Source organism: Arachis stenosperma, chromosome 10 (assembly GCF_014773155.1).
Source record: "Arachis stenosperma cultivar V10309 chromosome 10, arast.V10309.gnm1.PFL2, whole genome shotgun sequence".
Lineage (NCBI taxonomy): Eukaryota > Viridiplantae > Streptophyta > Magnoliopsida > Fabales > Fabaceae > Arachis > Arachis stenosperma.
Genome location: NC_080386.1, coordinates 31,994,077 through 32,006,878, shown reverse-complemented (window position 1 = coordinate 32,006,878; position 12,802 = coordinate 31,994,077). Strand labels below are relative to the sequence as shown.

Here is a 12,802-nt window from a genome sequence, read left to right as displayed (position 1 = left end):
CTAAAGCTTCAGTCTAAAGGAATTAGACATGGATAGCCAAGTTTCAGCAGGACATTGCATTCAAGAGCTAAATTGATGAGAATCAATCAGCTTTGGTGATGATAAGATCATCACCTTGAAACACTAGAATTCATTCTTAAGAACTCTGAAAAATACCTAATCTAAGCAACAAGATGAACCGTCAGTTGTCCATACTCGAAACAATCCCCGGCAACGGCGCCAAAAACTTGGTGCACGAAATTGTGATCACTACTTTTCACAACTCAAATAATCTCTAGTAATGGCCCCAAAGACTTGGTGCTCAATACCATGGCATAAACACAACTTCGCACAACTAACCAGCAAGTGCATTGGGTCGTCCAAGTAATAAACCTTACGCGAGTAAGGGTCGATCCCACGGAGATTGTTGGTATGAAACAAGCTATGGTCACCTTGTAAATCTTAGTCAGGCAGACTCAAATGGTTATGGATGATATATGAATAAAACATAAAGATAAAGATAGAGATACTTATGTAATTCATTAGTGAGAACTTCAGATAAGCGAATGGAGATGCTTTGTCCCTTCCGTCTCTCTGCTTTCCTACTGTCTTCATCCAATCCTTCTTACTCCTTTCCATGGCAAGCTGTATGTTGGGCATCACCGTTGTCAATGGCTACAGTCCCGTCCTCTCAGTGGAAATGTTCAACGCACCCTGTCACGGCACGGCTATCCAGCTGTCGGTTCTCGATCATGTCGGAATAGAATCCAGTGATTCTTTTGCGTCTGTCACTAACGCCCCACAATCGCGAGTTTGAAGCTCGTCACAGTCATTCAATCATTGAATCCTACTCAGAATACCACAGACAAGGTTTAGACCTTCCAGATTCTCTTGAATGCCGCCATCAATTCTAGCTTATACCACGAAGATTCCGGTTAAAGAATCCAAGAGATAAACATTCAAGCCTTGTTTACTTGTAGAACAGGAGTGGTTGTCAGGCACGCGTTCATAAGTGAGAATGGTGATGAGCATCACATAATCATCACATTCATCAAGTTCTTGAGTGCGAATGAATATCTTGGAATAAGAACAAGCTGAATTGAATAGAAGAACAATAGTAATTGCATTAATACTCGAGGTACAGCAGAGCTCCACACCTTAATCTATGGTGTGTAGAAACTCCACCGTTGAAAATACATAAGAACAAAAGTGATCATTGGCTTCGGCCCCCAAAGAGGGAACCAGAAGAACCAAGATCTGATCTAAGATCTAAAGTGATCAAAAGATACCAAAGATCAAAAGATCAAAATACAATAGCAAAAGGTCTTATTTATAAAGAACTAGTAGCCTAGGGTTTACAGAAATGAGTAAATGACATAAGAATCCACTTCCGGGCCCACTTGGTGTGTGCTTGGGCTGAGCATTGAAGCATTTTCGTGTAGAGACTCTTCTTGGAGTTAAACGCCAGCTTTTGTGCTAGTTTGGGCGTTTAACTCCCATTCTTGTGCCAGTTCCGGCGTTTAACACCGGGCAGTTTTGAGCTGATTTGAAACGCCGGTTTGGGCCATCAAATCTCGGGCAAAGTATGAACTATTATACATTGCTGGAAAGCTCAGGATGTCTACTTTCCAACGCCGTTGAGAGCCCGCCAATTAGGGTTCTGTAGCTCCACAAAATCCACTTTTAGTGTAGGGAGGTCAGAATCCAACAGCATCTGCAGTCCATTTCAGTCTCTGAATCAGATTTTGCTCAAGTCCCTCAATTTCAGCCAGAAAATACCTGAAATCACAGAAAAACACACAAACTCATAGTAAAGTCCAGAAAAGTGAATTTTAATTAAAAACTTATAAAAATATACTAAAAACTAACTAAAACATACTAAAAACATACTAAAAACAATGCCAAAAAGCGTACAAATTATCCGCTCATCACAACACCAAACTTAAATTGTTGCTTGTCCTCAAGCAACTGAAAATCAAATAAAATAAAAAGAAGAGAATATGCAATGAACTCCAAAAACATCTATGAAGATCAGTATTAATTAGATGAGCGGGGCTTTAGCTTTTTGCCTCTGAACAGTTTTGGCATCTCACTTTATCCTTTGAAATTCAGAATGATTGGCTTCTTTAGGAACTCAGAATCCAAATAGTGTTATTGATTCTCCTAGTTAAGTATGATGATTCTTGAACACAGCTACTTTATGAGTCTTGGCCGTGGCCCAAAGCACTCTGTCTTCCAGTATTACCACCGGATACATACATGCCACAGACACATAATTGGGTGAACCTTTTCAGATTGTGACTCAGCTTTGCTAGAGTCCCCAATTAGAGGTGTCCAGGGTTCTTAAGCACACTCTTTTTGCCTTGGATCACAACTTTATTCCTTTCTTTTTCTTTCTTTTTTCTCTTTCTCCCTTTTTTTTGTTTTTTTTTTTCTCTTTTTTTTTGTATTCACTGCTTTTTCTTGCTTCAAGAATCATTTTTATGATTTTTCAAATCCTCAGTAACATGTCTCCTTTTTCATCATTCTTTCAAGAGCCAACCATTCATGAACAACAAATTCAAAAGACATATGCACTGTTTAAGCATACATTCAGAAAACAAAAGTATTGCCACCACATCAAAATAATTAATCTGTTATAAAATTTAAAATTCATGCAATTCTTCTATTTTTCAATTAGGAACATTTTTCATTTAAGAAAGGTGATGGATTCATAGGAAATTCATAACTTTAAGGCATAGACACTAAGACACTAATGATCATAAGACACAAACATGGATAAACATAAGCAAAAAATTCGAAAAACAAGAAAATGAAGGACAAGGAGATTAAAGAACGGGTCTACCTTAGTGATGGCGGCTTGTTCTTCCTCTTGAAGGTCTTATGGAGTGCTTGAGATCCTCAATGTCTCTTCCTTGCCTTTGTTGCTCATCTCTCATGATTCTTTGATCTTCTCTAATTTCATGGAGGAGAATGGAGTGTTCTTGGTGCTCCACCCTTAGTTGTCCCATGTTGGAACTCAGTTCTCCTAGGGAGGTGTTGATTTGCTCCCAATAGTTTTGTGGAGGAAAGTGCATCTCTTGAGGTATCTCAGGGATTTCATGATGAGGAGTTTCCTCATGCTCATGTCCATGAGTGGGATCTCTTGTTTGCTCCATCCTTTTCTTAGTGGTATCCATGAGGACTTGGTCCATCCTTTGATCAAAGTTGACCCTTCTAGTGTAAGGATGTTCATCTCCTTGCATCATGGGCAAGTTGAATGCCAACCTTACATTTTCCGGACTAAAATCTAAGTATTTCCCCCGAACCAGTGTAAGCCAATTCTTTGTATCCGGGTTCATACTTTGATCATGGTTCTTGGTGATCCATGCATTGGCATAAAACTCTTGAACAATTAAGATTCCGACTTGTTGGATGGGGTTGGTAAGAACTTTCCAACCTCTTCTTCGAATCTCATGTCGGATCTCCGGATATTCACTCTTTTTGAGTTCGAAAGGGACCTCGGGGATCACCTTCTTCAAGGCCACAACTTCATAGAAATGGTCTTGATGAACCCTTGAGATGAATCTCTCCATCTCCCATGACTCGGAGGTGGAAGCTTTTGCCTTTTCTTTCCTCTTTCTAGAGGTTTCTCCGGCCTTGGATGCCATAAATGGTTATGGAAAAACAAAAAGCAATGCTTTTACCACACCAAACTTAAAAGGTTTGCTCATCCTCGAGCAAAAGAAGAAAGAAGAGAGTAGAAGAAGAAGAAATAGAGGAGATGGCTTTGTGGTTCGGCCAAAGGGGGAAAAGTAGTGTTTAGGGTGTGTGAAAATGAAGGAGTGAAGATGGGTTTATATAGGGGTGAAGAGAGGGGTAGGGTTCGGCCATTATGGGTGGGTTTGGGTGGGAAAGTGGTTTGAATTTTGAATGGTGAGGTAGGTGGGATTTTATGAAGAATAGATGTGAGTGGTGAAGAGAAAGATGGGATTTGATAGGTGAGGGGTTTTTGGGGAAGAGTGGTTGAGGTGATTGGTGAATGGGTGAAGAAGAGAGAGGGTGGTGGGGTAGGTGGGGATCCTGTGGGGTCCACAGATCCTGAGGTGTCAAGGAAAAGTCATCCCTGCACCAAGTGTCGTGCAAAAATGCACCCTTTGCCAATTCTGGCGTTAAACACCGGGCTGGTGCCCATTTCTGGCGTTTAACGCCAGGTGCTTGCCCTTTTCTGGCGTTTAACGCCAGTCTGGTGCCCCTTTCTGGCGTTAAACGCCCAGAATGGTGCCAGACTGGGCGTTAAACGCCCATTTGCTAACTTCACTGGCGTTTAAATGCCAGCAAGTTCTCCTCCAGGGTGTGCTATTTTTATTTCTATTTTTCATTCTGTTTCTGCTTTTTCAATTTATTTTGTGACTTCTCATGATTATCAACCTACAGAAAACATAAAATAACAAAGGAAAATAGATTAAACATAACATTGGGTTGCCTCCCAACAAGCGCTTCTTTAATATCAGTAGCTTGATAGAGGGCTCTTGGTGCACGAAATTGTGATCATCAATGGCGCCATCAACATGGTACGCTCATTGCAATCTCAACTCTTTATCACAACTCCGCACAACTAACCAGCAAGTGCACTGGGTCGTCCAAGTAATAAACCTTACGCGAGTAAGGGTCGATCCCACGGAGATTGTTGGTATGAAGCAAGCTATGGTCACCTTGTAAATCTTAGTCAGGCAGACTCAAATGGTTATGGATGATATATGAATAAAACATAAAGATAAAGATAGAGATACTTATGTATTTCATTGGTGAGAGCTTCAGATAAGCGAATGGAGATGCTTTGGCCCTTCCGTCTCTCTGCTTTCCTACTGTCTTCATCCAATCCTTCTTACTCCTTTCCATGGCAAGCTGTATGCAAGGGTTTCACCGTTGTCAGTGGCTACCTCCCATCCTCTCAGTGGAAATGTTCAACGCACCCTGTCACGGCACGGCTATCCATCTGTCGGTTCTCAATCAGGCCGGAATAGAATCCAGTGATTCTTTTGCGTCTGTCACTAACGCCCCGCCCTCAGGAGTGTGAAGCTCGTCACAGTCATTCAATCATTGAATCCTACTCAGAATACCACAGACAAGGTTTAGACCTTCCGGATTCTCTTGAATGCCGCCATCAGTTCTAGCTTATACCACGAAGATTCCGGTGAAAGAATCCAAGAGATATCCACCCAATCTAAGGTAGAACAGAGGTGGTTGTCAGGCACACGTTTATAGGTGAGAATGATGATGAGTGTCATGGATCATCACATTCATCAAGTTGAAGAACAAGTGATATCTTGGAACAAGAACAAGCTGAATTGAATAGAAGAACAATAGTAATTGCATTAATACTCGAGGTACAGCAGAGCTCCACACCTTAATCTATGGTGTGTAGAAACTCCACCATTAAAAATACATAAGAAAAAGGTCTAGGCATGGCCGTGAGGCCAGCCCCCAATGATCTAAGAACTAGATGTCCAAAGATTCCAAGACCTCAAATACAATAGCAAAAGGTCCTATTTATAGGGAACTAGTAGCTTAAGAATTACAAAGATGAGTAAATGACATAAAAATCCACTTCCGGGCCCACTTGGTGTGTGCTTGGGCTGAGCATTGAAGCATTTTCGTGTAGAGACTCTTCTTGGAGTTAAACGCCAGCTTTTGTGCCAGTTTGGGCGTTTAACTCCCACTTTGGTGCCAGTTCCGGCGTTTAACGCTGGGAATTCTGAAGGTGACTTTGAACGCCGGTTTGGGCCATCAAATCTTGGGCAAAGTATGGACTATCATATATTGCTGGAAAGCCCAGGATGTCTACTTTCTAATGCCATTGAGAGCGCGCCAATTGAACTTCTGTAGCTCCAGAAAATCCACTTCGAGTGCAGGGATGTCAAAATCCAACAGCATCTGCAGTCCTTTTCAGTCTCTGAATCAGATTTTTGCTCAGGTCCCTCAATTTCAGCCAGAAAATACCTGAAATCACAGAAAAATACACAAACTCATAGTAAAGTCCAGAAAAGTGAATTTTAACTAAAAACTAATAAAAATATACTAAAAACTAACTAAATCCTACTAGAAACATACTAAAAACAATGCCAAAAAGCGTATAAATTATCCGCTCATCACAACACCAAACTTAAATTGTTGCTTGTCCCCAAGCAACTAAAAATCAAATAAGATAAAAAGAAGAGAATATGCAATGAATTCCAAAAACATCTATGAAGATCAGTATCAATTAGATGAGCGGGGCTTTTAGCTTTTTGCCTCTGAACAGTTTTGGCATCTCACTCTATCCTTTGAAATTCAGAATGATTGGCTTCTTTAGGAACTCAGAATCCGGATAGTGTTATTGATTCTCCTAGTTAAGTATGATGATTCTTGAACACAGCTACTTTATGAGTCTTGGCCGTGGCCCAAAGCACTCTGTCTTCCAGTATTACCACCGGATACATACATGCCACAGACACATAATTGGGTGAACCTTTTTAGATTGTGACTCAGCTTTGCTAGAGTCCCCAATTAGAGGTGTCCAGGGTTCTTAAGCACACTCTTTTTGCCTTGGATCACAACTTTATTTCTTTCTTTTTCTTTCTTTTTCTTTTTCTCTTTTTTTTTCTTTTTTTTTTCGTTTTTCTCCTTCTTTTTTTTTCGTATTCACTGCTTTTTCTTGCTTCAAGAATCATTTTTATGATTTTTCAGATCCTCAGTAACATGTCTCCTTTTTCATTATTCTTTCAAGAGCCAACATTCATGAACCACAAATTCAAAAGACATATGCACTGTTTAAGCATACATTCAGAAAACAAAAGTGTTGCCACCACATCAAAATAATTAATCTGTTATAAAATTCAAAATTCATGCAATTCTTCTCTTTTTCAATTAAGAACATTGTTTATTTAAGAAAGGTGATGGATTCATAGGACATTCATAACTTTAAGGCATAGACACTAATGATCATAAGACACAAACATGGATAAACATAAAGCATAACTTTCGAAAAACAGAAAAATAAAGAACAAGGAGATTAAAGAACGGGTCCACCTTAGTGATGGCGGCTTGTTCTTCCTCTTGAAGATCTTATGGAGTGCTTGAGCTCCTCAACGTCTCTTCCTTGTCTTTGTTGCTCCTCTCTCATGATTCTTTGATCTTCTCTAATTTCATGGAGGAGGATGGAATGTTCTTGGTGCTCCACCCTTAATTGTCCCATGTTGGAACTCAATTCTCCTAGGGAGGTGTTCAGTTGCTCCCAATAGTTTTGTGGAGGAAGGTGCATCCCTTGAGGTATTTCAGGAATTTCATGATGAGATGGGTCTCTTGTTTGCTCCATCCTTTTCTTAGTGATGGGCTTGTCCTCATCAATGAGGATGTCTCCTTCTATGTCAACTCCTACTGAATAACAGAGGTGACAAATGAGATGAGGAAAGGCTAACTTTGCCAAGGTAGAGGACTTGTCCGCCACCTTATAGAGTTCTTGGGCTATAACCTCATGAACTTCCACTTCCTCTCCAATCATGATGCTATGAATCATGATGGCCCGGTCTAGAGTAACTTCGGACCGGTTGCTAGTGGGAATGATTGAGCGTTGGATAAACTCCAACCATCCTCTAGCCACGGGCTTGAGGTCACGCCTTCTTAGTTGAACCGGCTTCCCTCTTGAATCTCTCTTCCATTGGGCGCCCTCTTCACAAATGTCAGTGAGTACTTGGTCCAACCTTTGATCAAAGTTGACCCTTCTTGTGTAAGGATGTTCATCTCCTTGCATCATGGGCAAGTTGAATGCCAACCTCATATTTTCCGGACTAAAATCTAAGTATTTCCCCCGAACCATTGTAAGCCAATTCTTTGGGTTCGGGTTCACACTTTGATCATGGCTCTTGGTGATCCATGCATTGGCATAGAACTCTTGAACCATTAAGATTCCGACTTGTTGAATGGGGTTGGTGAGAACTTTCCAACCTCTTCTTCGAATCTCATGTCGGATCTCCGGATATTCACTCTTTTTGAGTTTGAAAGGAACCTCGGGGATCACCTTCTTCAAGGCCACAACTTCATAGAGGTGGTCTTGATGCACCCTTGAGATGAATCTCTCCATCTCCCATGACTCGGAGGTGGAAGCTTTTGCCTTCCCTTTCCTCTTTCTAGAGGTTTCTCCGGCCTTGGACGCCATAAATGGTTATGGAAAAACAAAAAGCAATGCTTTTACCACACCAAACTTAAAAGGTTGCTCGTCCTCGAGCAAAAGAAGAAAGAAGAGAGGAGAAGAAGAAGAAAATGGAGGAGATGGAGGAGGTTGTGTGGTTCGGCCAAAAGGGGGAAGAAGTAGTGTTTAGGGTGTGTGAAAATGAAGGAGTGAAGAGAGGGGTAGGGTTCGGCCATTATAGGTGGGTTTGGGAGGGAAAGTGGTTTGAATTTGAATGGTGATGTAGGTGGGGTTTTATGAAGGATGGATGTGAGTGGTGAAGAGAAAGATGGGATTTGATAGGTGAAGGGTTTTTGGGGAAGAGGTGTTGAGTTGATTGGTGGATGGGTGAAGAAGAAGAGAGAGGGTGGTGGGGTAGGTGGGGATCCTGTGGGGTCCACAGATCCTGAGGTGTCAAGGAAAAGTTATCCCTGCACCAAATGGCATGCAAAAATGCGTTTTGTGCCAATTCTGGCGTTAAACGCCGGGCTGGTGCCCATTTCTGGCGTTTAACGCCAGGTGCTTGCCCTTTTCTGGCGTTTAACGCCAGTCTAGTGCCCCTTTCTGGCGTTAAACTCCCAGAATGGTGCTAGACTGGGCGTTAAACGCCCATCTGCTAGCCTTACTGGCGTTTAAACGCCAGTAGGTTCTTCCTCCAGGGTGTGCTATTTTTCTTCCTATTTTTCATTCTGTTTTTGCTTTTTCAATTGATTTTGTGACTTCTCATGATCATCAACCTACAGAAAACATAAAATAACAAAGGAAAATAGATAAACTATAACATTGGGTTGCCTCCCAACAAGCGCTTTTTTAATGTCAGTAGCTTGACAGAGGGCTCTCATGGAGCCTCACAAATGCTCATAGCAATGTTGGAACCTCCCAACACCAAACTTAGAGTTTGAATGTGGGGTTTCAACACCAAACTTAGAGTTTGGTTGTGGCCTCCCAACACCAAACTTAGAGTTTGACTGTGGGGGCTCTGTTTGGCTCTGTTTTGAGAGAAGCTCTTCATGCTTCCTCTCCATGGTGACAGAGGGGTATCCTTGAGCCTTAAACACAAAGAATTCTTCATTCACTTGAATGATCAGTTCACCTCTATCAACATCAATCACAGCCTTTGCTGTGACAAGGAAGGGTCTGCCAAGGATGATGGATTCATCCATGCACTTCCCAGTCTCTAGGACTATGAAATCAGCAGGGATGTAATGGTTTTTAATTTTCACTAGAACATCTTCTACAAGTCCATGAGCTTGTTTTCTTGAGTTGTCTGCCATCTCTAGTGAGATTCTTGCAGCTTGTACCTCAAAGATCCCTAGCTTCTCCATTACAGAGAGAGGCATGAGGTTTACACTTGACCCTAAGTCACACAGAGCCTTCTTGAAGGTCATGGTGCCTATGGTACAAGGTATTGAAAACTTCCCAGGGTCTTGTCTCTTTTGAGGTAATTTCTGCCTAGACAAGTCATCCAGTTCTTTGGTGAGCAAAGGAGGTTTGTTCTCCTAAGTCTCATTTCCAAATAACTTGTCATTTAGCTTCATGATTGCTCCAAGGTACTTAGCAACTTGCTCTTCAGTGACATACTCATCCTCTTCAGAGGAAGAATACTCATCAGAGCTCATGAATGGCAGAAGTAAATTCATTGGGATCTCTATAGTCTCATTTTAAGCCTCAGATTCCCATGGTTCCTCATTAGGGAACTCATTGGAGGTCAGTGCACGCCCATTGAGGTCTTCCTCAGTGGCGTTCACTGCCTCTCCTTCCTCTCCAAATTCGGCCATGTTGATGGCCTTGCACTCTCCTTTTGGATTTTCTTCTGTATTGCTTGGAAGAGTACTAGGAGGGAGTTCAGTAACTTTCTTGCTCAGCTGTCCCACTTGTGCCTCCAAGTTCCTAATGGAGGACCTTGTTTCAGGCATGAAACTTTGAGTGGTTTTGATTAGATCAGAGACCATGGTTGCTAAGTCAGAGTGGTTCTGCTTAGAATTCTCTGTCTGTTGCTGAGAAGATGATGGAAAAGGCTTGCTATTGCTAAACCTGTTTCTTCCACCATTATTATTGTTGAAACCTTGTTGAGGTCTCTGTTGATCCTTCCATGAGAGATTTGGATGATTTCTCCATGAAGAACTATAGGTGTTTCCATAGGGTTCTCCCATGTAATTCACCTCTTCCATTGAAGGGTTCTCAGGATCATAAGCTTCTTCTTCAGATGAAGCATCCTTAGTACTGCCTGGTGCATTTTGCATTCCAGACAGACTTTGAGAAATCAAATTGACTTGCTGAGTCAATATTTTGTTCTGAGCCAATATGGCATTCAGAGTATCAATCTCAAGAACTCCTTTCTTCTGATTTGTCCCATTGTTCACAGGATTCCTTTCAGAAGTGTACATGAATTGGTTATTTGCAACCATTTCAATTAGTTCTTGAGCTTCTACAGGCGTCTTCTTCAGATGAAGAGATCCTCCAGCAGAGCTATCCAAAGACATCTTGGACAGTTCAGACAGACCATCATAGAAAATACCTATGATGCTCCACTCAGAAAGCATGTCAGAAGGGCACTTTCTGATTAATTGTTTGTATCTTTCCCAAGCTTCATAGAGGGATTCTCCTTCCTTCTGTCTGAAGGTTTAGACTTCCACTCTAAGCTTACTCAATTTTTGAAGTGGAAAGAATTTTGCCAAGAAGGCATTGACTAGCTTTCCCCAAGAGTTCAGGCTGTCTTTAGGTTGTAAGTCCAACCATATTCTAGCTCTGTCTCTTACAGCAAAAGGAAATAGCATAAGTCTGTAGACCTCAGGGTCAACCCCATTAGTCTTGACAGTGTCACAGATTTGCAAGAATTCAGCTAAAAACTGATGAAGATCTTCCAATGGAAGTCCATGGAACTTGCAATTCTGTTGCATTAGAGAAACTAATTGAGGCTTAAGCTCAAAGTTGTTTGCTCCAATGGCAGGGATAGAGATGCTTCTCCCATAGAAGTCAGGAGTAGGTGCAGTGAAATCACCCAGCACCTTACTTGCATTGTTGGCATTGTTGTTGTTTTCGGCTGCCATGGGTTCTTCTTCTTTGAAGATTTCTGTTAGGTCCTCTACAGAGAGTTGTGCCTTAGCTTCTCTTAGCTTTCGCTTCAAGGTCCTTTCAGGTTCAGGGTCAGCCTCAACAAGAATGCTTTTGTCCTTGCTCCTGCTCATATGAAAGAAAAGAGAACAAGAAAATGTGGAATCCTCTATGTCACAGTATAGAGATTCCTTGAGGTGTCAGAGGAACAGAAAAATAGAAGGAAGAGGTATAAGAATTCGAACTTAGTGAGATAGAGTTCGAATTGTGCATTGAGGAGGAGTGGTACTCCATAAATAGAAGGATGTGAGAAGAGGGGAAGAGATTTTTCGAAAATTAAGTAAAAGATTTAAAAAAAAACATTTCGAAAAATTGATTGATAATTTTCGAAAACTAAAAGTGGGAAAGAAATCAAGTGATTTTTGAAAAAGATTTTGAAATTAGAAATAAAAAAGATATGATTGAAAACCATTTTGAAAAAGATATGATTAAAAAGATATGATTTGAAAAACAATTTAAAAAGATTTGATTTTAAAAATTAATGACTTGGCTAACAAGAAAAGATATGATTCAAACATTAAACCTTTCTCAACAGAAAAGGCAACATACTTGAAATGTTGAATAAAATCATTAATTGATAGCAAGTATTTTTGAAAATGGAAAGAAATTGATTTTGAAAAAGATTTGATTGAAAAGATATGATTTGAAAAAGATTTGATTTTGAAAAATTTTGAAAACCTGAAAAAAAATCTGCATTAAAAACAAAATCTTCCCTCTTGTGCCATCCTGGCGTTAAACGCTCAGAATGGTGCACATTCTGGCGTTTAACGCCCAAAGCACTACCCTTTTGGGCGTTAAACGCCCAGCCAGGCACCCTGGCTGGTGTTTAAACGCCAGTTTGCCCTTCTTCACTGGGCGTTTTGAACGCCCAGCTTTTTCTGTATAATTCCTCTGCTGCATGTACTGAATCTTCAGTTTCCTGTATTATTGACTTGAAAACAGAACCAAGATCAAATAAACAATGCATGCAAGACACCAAACTTAAAATGAGACACTAGACTCAACAAGAAACATAAAATATTTTTGGTTTTTATGATTTTGTAATTTTTTTGGATTTTTTGAAAATTAAGTGGAAAAGAAAATAAAGGTATCAAAATTCTTAATGAGAATTCTAGGAATCATGCAATGTTAGTCTAAAGCTTCAGTCTAAAGGAATTAAACATGGATAGCCAAGCTTCAGCAGGACATTGCATTCAAGAGCTAAATTGATGAGAATCAATCAGCTTTGGTGATGATAAGATCATCACCTTGAAACACTAGAATTCATTCTTAAGAACTCTGAAAAATACCTAATCTAAGCAACAAGATGAACCGTCAGTTGTCCATACTCGAAACAATCCCCGGCAACGGCGCCAAAAACTTGGTGCACAAAATTGTGATCACTACTTTTCACAACTCAAATAATCCCTAGTAATGGACCCAAAGACTTGGTGCTCAATACCATGGCATAAACACAAATTTGCACAACTAACCAGCAAGTGCACTGGGTCGTCCAAGTAATAAACCTTACACGAGTAAGGG

The 12,802-nt window shown here is 40.7% G+C and overlaps 1 non-coding gene across 1 annotated transcript; it reads left to right on the top strand.

The window, feature by feature from the left end:
- Nucleotides 1-10,704: 10,704 nt before the first annotated feature.
- On the top strand, nt 10,705-10,812 carry LOC130959441 (small nucleolar RNA R71). Its single transcript, XR_009078520.1, has one exon. It is a non-coding gene; the product is annotated as a small nucleolar RNA R71 (small nucleolar RNA).
- Nucleotides 10,813-12,802: the final 1,990 nt, after the last annotated feature.